Below are 11296 nucleotides of genomic sequence, written 5' to 3' on the forward strand. Positions count from 1 at the left end.
GAATCCCAGCTCTTCCACTTCAAGGGATGCCAAACCAGTGCAAGTTTTCTCATCCCCATTTTTAAAAAATTAATTTATTTTAATTGGAGGATAATTACTTTACAATATTGTGATGGTTTTTGCTATACCTCAATATGAATCAGCCATAGGTATACACGTGTCCCCTCCCACCTCCCTCCCCACCATTTTACAGATAAGAAAACCAAGGCTGAGACTGGAAATTATAAAATGAGGATGAGAAAACTTTCACTGCAGGGTTTTCCAGAGAATTAGGCGAGCACAGATGCGTGAAGAGGAGTCCCAGCACATCCATCAGTTAAGTGTGGACGCCATGATGACTGGTGCCAGCAGGAGTTACGTATCTCTTTGAAAGGACGTGCTTTCTTCCCTGGGGCCTGGGCTTGGAATCTCTTGAAAGTGGAGCCCAGGTGTCAACCCACCTGAAAAGGTAGTACTGACGTGCTGGGTGCCAGGGCATTTCTGCTGCAGAGGATGCCAGGATTCCTGTGGTTTCATCGGGTGCACCGCGGAGGTGCCGCCAACCACCAGTGAACTTTCCACAAAGACAGTTTGCTTCACACGGATCTCCATCCATAACCTTTACTGGTCTCTGTAGAGTCATTACGACCATTAGGCTGTGGACTCAGCACTGCTTTAGCTCTTAAGTTAATACAACCGAGACTTTTTTACTTTCCTATTGGGAAGGAACATGTGCCATTTTAGTGATTTCTTAGATCATTCCATAAGTAAATCAAATATTCTTTCAAGCCCAGTTATCAAAACTGTGTCCTCTGATACCACGTCTTCCATCAAACTGCAGTAATCCAGACCAACACATTTTAAACCTCTGCTATCTCCTAATACCATCCCTACTAGATAGAGTAATTAAATTTGTACTTTTTTTTTTACAAGTCGTACTCAATAAATCTGAATAAATTAACAACGCATTACTAAGACTGCTACATTAAATTTGCATAGTGCATTTAATGAATATGCAACTGCAAGTGAAAAGGTCTGCTACTGCGAACCTCCCACATTAGCATAACTACTTCCAGCATGTTTCTTAAATAATGCACTCATTTGCACATCACTGACTTGGCTAATTCTAACTTCAGTCAGGGTAGCCTTGTAATTAAGACTCTTGCTTTAATTTTTAATGAAGTTTATGTTACATCAATCCTGACAGTAATGAGGGGACATGGAAACAAAAAGGCTGCTAATAATTAAATTCACAAACCAGTTTGAGGGATAATAATTCCTGAGGAGAAATTACATGACTAATTATTAATTAAATATTCATACTATTGCACAGCCATCTCACTTAACTGCTCTTCTTGTTGGTAATAATATTGAGCTGTGGATGACTTTTGCCAACCATTCGGAGTTTAAGGTCTCTGGTTAATTTTAGTGCGCCATTAATCAATATGACACAAAAAATAAAATTGTTTTAATTGGTATCATTTTATTGTGTCTAAATATTACTACAGTTGGTTTAGTTTGTGGAGAATTAATCTAGTTAGTCGGTGCCTGTTTTATGGAAACATAAATCCAGTTTATATCCATAAACATCTAATGGCAGGACAACTTGACCTTTTTTTTTTTGTAACATTACTGTTTACAGATAATTACACCAACTCTTTAAAAGGTTATTTAATAGCTTTGCATTCATCACAGTAAAATGAAAAACATGCAATATTATTTAACTCCAGCCTGTTCTGAGGAGGTCTCTAAGACCCCCATTTACCCCCGCTGAAAAGTAAGCAATATCAATGTGTGGGTTTTTAGGAAACGTATGAGCGTTTTCTTTGAATGTGTACAGATTTACTGTTTGGGTCTGGATCGGCAAATGTCTAACTCATAACTGAGATGTGATCTGATAAAGAAGAAAATGTTTATTATTGTTATAACTTCCCATTGCAAGAAAACATAAGGATGGAGGTTTTATGAGTCTGGAGATCAGAAATGGCAACAATTTCCCTACAAAATTCAGTAAACAAACATTACAAAGCCAGAGAAATTACTATGATGAGACCTAATTGGCTGCAATATTTATTGTAGACATGCTTTTTTCCCCTTCTGTTTTCAAAGCAGTATTTAGGCATCTGCATTTCTAACGAGAAAGTCCCCATCTGTAGGCAAGTTTAGCAATGACAAGAAAAGATCAACAATATTTAACTGGATAACATTAAACATTAAATTTAAACAGATCATGACATTCGTTTAAAGCTCTGATAAATTCAGAACAAGAAGCTTCACGAGACCATTATGCGTATTATAAAATTAAATACTCATAGGAAAGGGATCATTTTATCCTGCAGGGGCCTTTGGAAATTCTGGGCCAGGGCAAACATTTTGTTTGTCTAATAATTCAAACTAGGTGATTCATCAAAGTGGACCAAGTCTATGACCATCAACCGAGGGGCAAGGATTTCCCTCAGCTACTCTTGTCACTTTAGTGCAAACTGACAGGTTTGTAGGGCATCATTACTGGACTGGTGTGTATCAATTGCTCCGTTTTACTAAATCTTAAAAATCTTTTCAAATTTTCTTTTTTAATCTACTCGCTTAAACTAACACCTGAAGGCAATTGGAAAAGACCACTCGCCGTGAAATAATTCACAGGCACGGGTCAGTGTAAAGATGTAGGGTCTGGGTCACTGGTCTTGCTTTTTAATTCATTCATTTCAGGAAACTTTCTATGCACCTGAATGGCAGTAAGACCTCCAGACTGGGCAAAGTGAAGGCACAGAAGCAACCAGGTTCATGGGTTAAAATCTGGGGCACTGGTTCTGTTCTGGAGGAACATGCAGAGTCCTGCCTTTTTTTCAATTCATTGCTGTGTGCAAGCTGTATCTGTCCCAGGTCTAGAAGATGGAGGGGACCATCCAATACCAATGGGCTGACCAGAAAGACCCCATTATATCCTTGTAGGGATGTGACCATAGTGCCAGAGAGGGTTAGGACTTGGAAACCAGACACACCCAGGTTCCAGTCTCCCTTGGCCTTAGTGAGCAGCTTTAATAACATCTCCTCTCTCTGAACTGTGATTTCCTTTTCTGAATGGGGATGCTCATGTCACCTCAGCAGGTTGCTGTGAGAATTAGTCACATAGGCAAGTACTTAATTCTGTGCCAAGCTCATGAGAGACTATCACAAAATGCCAGTGATCCTTATCATGCCATATCCTTATCATAAGGATCATCCTTATCCTTCCTTCATCCTCCCAAGGAAGACTGTCAGAAAGTTTGCCATTGGAGTCACTCCTTTGAGATAAAGAACACTGTCTCAAGGAAGTCTTTTTTCTTTTCTTTTTTCAAAATGCAGACTATATACCTTGAAAGGGATTGGCAGATATCAAGTCAGCTCTGGTCACCAAAACCTTTGTGTGAGTTAATGTACCAGTTCCGTTTTTTCTGTAACAAAGACAGATAAGGCAGTACTAGAGAGGTGAGTTAGTAGAAGGATAAGGGTTGAAGTGGAAGAGGAGGATATGGAAAGGGGAGGTGGAATTGTGAGGGGGAAATATTATGTATGTTTGAGCTGTTTAATCACAAAGGTACAATAAAAGGAACTCTAAGAAAAAAAAAGAAAACAAAAACCTACCTGGCGGATATGGATTCCAATGTTCCTGAGCTTCGGTCCTGTAAAATGACAACTATTAAGAGTCTGATGACCATGCATCCCCATTTTTCTAGAATGGCTTAATTTCAGTTACTCTGGTATCTCTCAGGACTTGTTTGGGGGAAGGGGGAAGAGGTAGTATGTCATAAATTGTCTCCAGTGACAGGCCCATGTTGTGATGGGCAAAGAAGGAAGGGCACATGGCTTCATTAAGTATTTAATGAGCATCATCAGATACCTATTTTAAATGCCAAGTACCCCAAAGAGAAAGCCTTTTCTCCCACCTGTTTTCCCCACACTCCTTAGCAATGATTGTCCAAGAGATCACCACACACAGCTACTTTACCTGTAGCCATACCAGGGCAGGGTAGCTTGAGGCAAGTTCCTGGTGTCTGGCTCTCTCAGGCCCTTTTCTAGGAAGACATGCAATGGAGAAATAGATTCTGAGTTGGATAAATTCCAGCCCCCTCACTCTACTTGCTGTGTGACTTGGATAACTTGTTTGACCTCTCCAAGTCTCACGTGTAGATGGGGAGACCACCGTGTGCCTCCCGGCTGATGCTGAGGGTTACAGGACATCTGTGTGAAAAGGTCCAGGTAATTGTACATGGCAATCCCTTTTCTCTAGCTCAGGATCAAGCCCGATCTCCTGTGAGGCGTAAGGACTTATTGCTGGAGGAGATTTACATATGGATTTCAACGTTCTTGAGTCTGTTTCTATAATACCACATTTACCATTTTTTTTCTTGACCAATCATCTAGGTTTTCAAGGTGAGGCTTTATTTCAATTCTGTAGTCCAGTGGTTTGTCTAAATTGTCATGAGGATTAGGAAAGTATTTGTAAAACAACAGTATCTGGCACATAGCAAGTGTAGTGCTAAGTCGCTTTAGTCATGTCCAACTCTTTGCAACCCTATGGACTATAGCCTGCCAGGCTTCTCTGTCCATGGGATTCTCCAGGCAAGAATACTGAAGTAGGTGCAAATAAATTAAAATTTCAAAACCATGAATCCAATCCATTCTTATTTGTACCCTTTCTTCATCTGTCCACATAGTCCATGATCAATAAATGGCAGACATATATACAATTTCTTACCTCTGTGCTTTTGCAAATGTGGTTCCCTTTGACTTGAGTGACTTTCTTTTTCTACTCAACCACCTGTCAAACTCCTATTCATACTTCAAAACCCAAATAAACAACTACTTCTTCCATAAAGACTTCCTTAACATTTCTTCTCTTGTCATTATTTTTTCTGTGCTTCCTCTGTAGTGTGCCCATCCTTCTATTACATTTTGCCCTCTGGGCTATAGGTGATCTATTTTCCCTCTTCCTACAAGAGAAGGACTATGTACAGTATTTGTATCCCCAGTTCCTTGTATACTGCAGGGCACACTTGTCACTGCTCAGATATTTGTGGACTCAAAATTGAATTCATGTGACATACAGCAATTCCATGATTATTTCATAAACATGAACATTAGAATTCCAATATACATCTTATAGTAACACAGTAATTAATGGACAAAATGTTTCTTTCTTCTTTTTCTTTTTTTAAGAGGCCATGGTAATAAGATACAAGCAGATGTGTGAAAGTGGAATGAAGGTGGGAAAAGGTGAGGAAGAGAGTGATGTGTACATTATAAACAGCAATTTCTTACAAGTTAGGATCAGTGAAACATTCCTTGACATCATCAGTGGTTATGCAGTAACAAATTTAAAATTCCTGTCTGAGTTTTAATTAAAAGAACCACTAAATGTCCCAAATCAGTTGGCACAAATGTACATTTTTTCCCATGGTTATAAAATTATCTGTCATGATGTTGAGCTTGAATCCAAGAGTGTTTGTAGGCTACAATGTTGACATCTTTCCTCATTAATCCAAGAACCAGAAGCTGCTTGATTGTGAAAGCAAACAACAAGTAATGATTTTAACTCAAGATGCATGGATGCTTGCTAGGAATGGACAGGTAGATTATACACTCTCAAAGCAGCTGACCAACCACCACCATCTCCTGAGCATTTATGATATGGCCAACATAGGAGATACGGAGCCCACAGTCCACTGGCTGCACCTTTTCACGGCGAGACAAGTCTTCACAGAGGATGTCTGAAGTCAGGAAGAAATGCTGGAGTTCAGAATGAAGAGGGAAAATCACCAAAGGCTAGCATGCTCCTTTTCATCCTCTTGTCTCTGAAACATGGATCAGCTCCCTTAGATCAGTTCTCTGCCTTCTTCTCTTCTGTCAAAGACAGTCATTTGCAGAGGTGAAGAGCTCAGATCCAGGAATTTCCTGGTGGTTAGGACTTCACACTTCTATTGCAGGGAGCACCTTTTTGAGCCCTGGTTGAGGAACTCAGATCCTGCAAGCCACGGAGCTGCCAAAAAAAGAAAGCTCAGATCTAGAATCACCTTTCTCGGTTCAAATCCTAGCTCTTCCCATCATTAGCTGTGTGACCATAAACACATTACTTCATCTCTGTGTGTCATCTCTTGAATAGACATTGCTAAGAGAATAATACTTTTAGTGTAGTATCACTTTCAAATTGGAAAAAACCCTATATTCTTGTGTGAGAACAGAGAAAGAGTGGTAGGATACAAATTATATATTAACACTGAATATCTGTGAGTGGGGAAAATTGTTAATATTTTCTATATTTACCTTGATATTATTTTAAAAATCCAATAAAATAACTAACAAGAAAAGAATGGGAGACTGAGGAACTGATATCCCTTCTGTTTCTAAAGAGGATTTTTGACTGGTTCCAGGAAAAATAAACATATGATAATACTGTGAATATACACAGTAACTGTTGACTCCTGGTTTTCGGCCTGCTTGCTACAATCCCAGCCAGCTAACATGGGAGGTAGCTTGTATAGCACATGCCTTCCAGGCAACAGTTCTCTCAGTGTGTCCCAGTGACTGTGTGGAGGGAAAAATATCGGATTGAATGCAATAAAACCAAGGGAGAAGCAACAAATCTGCAGTCTCCTGGCACATGTGGATACCCTCTTTTCACGGTTAGAAACTGTCTGTCAAGATATTGGCGCCTGTGTCTCTCACGTTCCTCTCACATTTACACATGGGATTTCTTATCATAAGGAAGGTGCCTCATTGTCAGAGCCACTGGGCAAAGGGAGTGCTCAGTGTAGCTGATGTTTTTTTAAATTAATTTTTATTGAGTATAGTTGCCTTATAATGTTGTTAGTATCTACTGCATAGCAAAGCAAATCAGCTGTACGTATACATATATCCCCTCATTTTGGGATTTCCTATTTAGGTCCCACAGAGCACTGAGTAGACCTCCCTGTGCTATACAGTAGCTTCTCATTAGTTACCTGTTTTATAGTGTGTACATCTTAATACCAATTCATCTTAATCCCAATCAGCTATATTCGCCCCAGTATAGCTGATATTGAAGCCAGAACCTTACTTTGCAACCTCCCATGATGTTCTTAGCCTCCTCACTCCTGGAGTCAAAAGTGTACAAATTATTCCAGCTTTGCCCACCTCTCCTTGATTTGTTTATCTCTCCATAAAGTGCTATGGAAATTCACACCTTTTTATAAATTTCTTAACTTAATTCATTTTATATCTACTGATCTACTTCGATCTCTTTCCTTCCTCCAATACAGTCGATTCCTACTCTGAATCCTCTCTTTGATCAATGCCATCCATACGTACACACATACAGTGTGGTCCTCCTTCCTGCTTCACTATGACAAAAGCATTTGCTGATCTTATTCATCATCTCAGTAATACCACTTGCAGTGGTTATACGTTTGATAGACTTAAGTCGTGGTTTACTCAAATATCCTCTAATTGGTTGAACACGTGCATTGTTCCAACTCTCCACTGTTGGGAACGGAATTCTAAAAAATATTTTATAGCATGAAACTTTAAAGAATTTTTACTATTTATCTCCCTTTAGAACAGGGTCTAAAAAGTGAAGATGATGTTAATGTTTGATTTTCTTGGGAAAAAAGCTATACCCTCTATTAAAAATCAAGCATTTCTCAAACATATTCATGAATGTTCCAGGTTCTTCTGTAAGGGATGAGGAACAGATATGCTTTCCTTTCAGTTAAATGATATATTCTTTTCTTTCCCCCTTCTTTCTCCTCTTTACCTTACTTTCTTATTAGAAAATCAAAACAAAACCCCAAAGCACAAACCCTAGGGGAGCACTGTCAGTGCTGTCCCTCCAATCATACAGTTATGGGCCAGTTATTTTACGTCTTTACTGGATCGTTCCCTTTGGTGTAAGCAGGCCCCCCCGTCCATGGAATCCTTCAGGCAAGAATGCTGGAGTGGGTTGCCATTTTCTTCTCCAGGGGATCGACCCAGGGATTGAACCCAGGTCTCCTGCATTGCAGGCAGATTTCCTTCCCACCAGCACCACCAGAGAAGCTCATCAATCCCATCCATTGCTAAAGGTCTTTGAATCCTTAAGCCTGTTTTTAGTCTGCTTTGACCCAGCCCTCCTTTTTCAAGTGCACCCCTCTCTGCTTTCATTATTAGCAACTAAGAATGTTCAATTTGTTGGAACTAACTAAGCTAGCAAATACATAAATAGGAAAAGGTACTCTTAAGAAAGGCGTTGGGCAAACACTTTGTCACTTTGACAAATGCTTTGTCAAAGCATTTCCTACTTCTTGCTTCTTTACCTTTTCTACTTCTACCTGGAAAGGTAAATCTTTGTTACAAAAGATTTTCTGGAGAGCTGACAAGGCTGACCTTTATAGGAAATGGTATCTCCTTTTCTTTTGCAAACGTACTCCTGTACCCCAAAAGGTTTAGGATTACATTTTCAGAATGGTCCTGCCTTTGGTAGTCTGAGATTTTGGGGCCAGGGAAATCATACCCCTTGCCCATTTTATAAGTCATGACAACAATAACAGTTTCTAATTGACAAGTATTTTATAATGAGAAAAGCACTTCTACCTGTGTTCTGCTATTTATTCTTCCATACAAGTGTATGCGTGAATTAGGTGGTATACAAGTGTTTCTTCCTACTTTATGAAGAAGCCTGAGACCCTATAGAGTTACCTGCTTAAGACATGACAGCCAGGCCTCTTGGATTTGGATTTGATGACTCCAGATTCAGTGTTTTTTTTTTTTTTTTTTCTGGCATAGATTTACCTGGAAAACAACCAAATATACTTAAGTGAACTGAATAATATGGTATTTATGAACCTTAGAAATCTTAAGAAATATGATATTCTAAATCAGAAATGTATAGTTCTTTCAAAGATTAATCAGAAAATCCTCTTGCTTTCCTCTATTAAAAATGAATCTACAGGGGACTTTTCTGGTGGTCCTGTGGTTAAGACTCCATGCTTCCACAGCAGGGGCATGGGTTTGATCCCTGGTCAGGGAACTAAGATCCCACATACTGTTCAGCATGGCCAAACATTAAAAAAAAAATTTTTTTTTAATTCTTTTAAAAATTATTTTAAAATGACTCTAAATAACAAGAAAGACAAGAATAATTCACATAATTTAACTTAAAATACCTACTGAAAATTCACTGTGTGCTACCATGTGTATATGGGCTTCCCAGAGGGCTCAGTGGTAAAGAATCCACCTGCCAACGCAGGAGATGCAAGAGACCGCAGTTCAGTCCCTGGGTCAGAAAGATCCCCTAGAGAAGGAAATGGCAACCCACTCCAGTATTCTTGCCTGGGAAATCCCATGGACAGAGGAGCCTGGCAGGCTACAGTCCAAGGGGTCTCAAAAAGAGTTAGACGTGACTTAGCGACTGAAACAGCAATCATGTGTACATACAATAAAAAATTACTAACCTCTCCAAATCTGTTTGTGGATCTGTAAAATAGAAATAGTATTGCTTTCTTCCCCAAAGAGCTGTGATGTAAGCTGATGTAGTGATGTAGTTGAGATAATAGTTATCTCAGTTTACAGATCCACAAACAGATTGGCAGAGGTTAGTCATTTGCCTGAGTCAGAGACAGAGGTAAGGAAGGGAGGCAGGTCTTGACCTGGGTCTGTTCAACTCCACAGCCGGAGTTTACAGCATGGTTTTCCACTGCCTCTCCAAATCTCTCACAACTGAAAACCAGATTAAAGGATGAGGTGACAAGCTTGGAAATTCTCTGATTGGGGTTGTAGATGGGTTGGGATGTAGGCACCACACTGCTCCCATCAAACACTTGACTCCTTTCTCACTATTCCCATCAGATTCCTTCAACCCCTGTAAAGATGAAACCGCAGACTGGAATCTTCAGGACAAGTAATTTTACTACTTTTGACCAACTCTGATAGTGAAAAATGTCTTCCTTACATTGAGCTAACTCCCAGCTCCTACTGGACTCCATCCACAGAACCTGGTTTTAGTTTTGAGGCTCCAGAGAAAAGGTCTAATGGTTCATGTAGCATGAAATTTGGAGACAATTACAGTGTGTCCTCTGAGTCTGCTCCTCTTTAGGATAAAAAACTAGTTTTTTCAGATATTTCTCCAATGACATAATTTCAACCTTACTGCCTTGGTGAACGGAGAAGGCAATGGCACCCCACTCCAGTACTCTTGCCTAGAAAACCCCATGGACGGAGGAGCCTGGTAGGCTGCAGTCCATGGGATCGCTAAGAGTCGGACACGACTGAGCGACTTCACTTTCACTTTTCACTCTCATGCATTGGAGAAGGAAATGGAACCCACTCCAGTGTTCTTGCCTGGAGAATCCCAGGGATGGGGGAGCCTGGTGGGCTGCCGTCTATGGGGTCACACAGAGTTGGACACGACTGAAGCGACTTAGCAGTAGCAGTAGCAGCCTTGGTGAATGTACTCGTTTTAAAGTGAACGTGATTCTCTAGATGTAGTCAGCCTAGAGAAGAATAGAATTATTTCCTTTTCTTCTAAATGCTCTAGATCTGCCCAAGAGACCACTAGGCTTTCTTGCCCTGATACTGTTAGGTTATATTCAGTTCATAATGTACAAAACCCCTGGATCTGTGTCAGAAAACATGCTGATAAGTCATGTGTTGCCAGTGCTGTGCTTGTGCAAATGCCTTTTTTTTTTTAAGTTTTTATTAGAATACAGTTGCCTTACAATGTTGCATTAATTTCTGCTGTACAGTACAATGAATCAGTTATACATAGGCATGTATCCTATCTTTCTTAGATTTCCTTCCTATTTATTACCACAAAGCACTGAGTCCCCTGTGCTATAGAGTAGGTTCTCATTAGTTTCTGTTCTATACATAGTAGTGTATATATGTCAGTCCCAATTTCCCAATTCAGCAAATGTCTTTTTCTGATCAAATGCAAACATAAACTTTTACTTCTTATATTACTTTATCATCTGTTTAGGTAGATTTGGCTCCCAAATCTAAACTGTTAAGATTCTAAGCCAGTTTTATTCAAGTCATTATAGAAAAATCAAATCCAGCCTTTAAAATAGCCACACTAAGGTCTCTAGAATTAATGAGTCATAATTTATCAAGTATCCCCTTATTGACAGACTAAAGACATTTGTCTAGTTGCTAATTTGTTTGGTGACTGTAAGCAACACTACAAGAAATATGTGCATACTTACATATATATCTTCACATAATGGTGTTTCATTTCTAAAAATAGTCTCAGAAGCAGCATTGCTGGGTCAAGGGTGTGTGCTGCTGTAATCCCAGTAGATATCACCAGATGATTTTACTGAAAATT

The 11296-nt window shown here is 39.6% G+C and overlaps 1 long non-coding RNA gene across 1 annotated transcript; it reads right to left on the reverse strand.

Moving 5' to 3' along the window:
- Nucleotides 1–431: 431 nt before the first annotated feature.
- LOC147364542 (uncharacterized) lies at nucleotides 432–9006 on the reverse strand. The gene is made up of 3 exons (XR_015134642.1): nucleotides 8671–9006; nucleotides 3604–5998; nucleotides 432–694 (listed from the first exon to the last, which is right to left on the reverse strand). It is a non-coding gene; the product is annotated as an uncharacterized LOC147364542 (long non-coding RNA).
- Between the last annotated feature and the right edge of the window lie 2290 nt (nucleotides 9007–11296).

The sequence above is a fragment of the Bos grunniens genome, chromosome 10 (genome assembly GCF_055505025.1).
Source record: "Bos grunniens cultivar Pamir isolate PY7600 chromosome 10, Bosgru_T2T1.0, whole genome shotgun sequence".
NCBI lineage: Eukaryota > Metazoa > Chordata > Mammalia > Artiodactyla > Bovidae > Bos > Bos grunniens.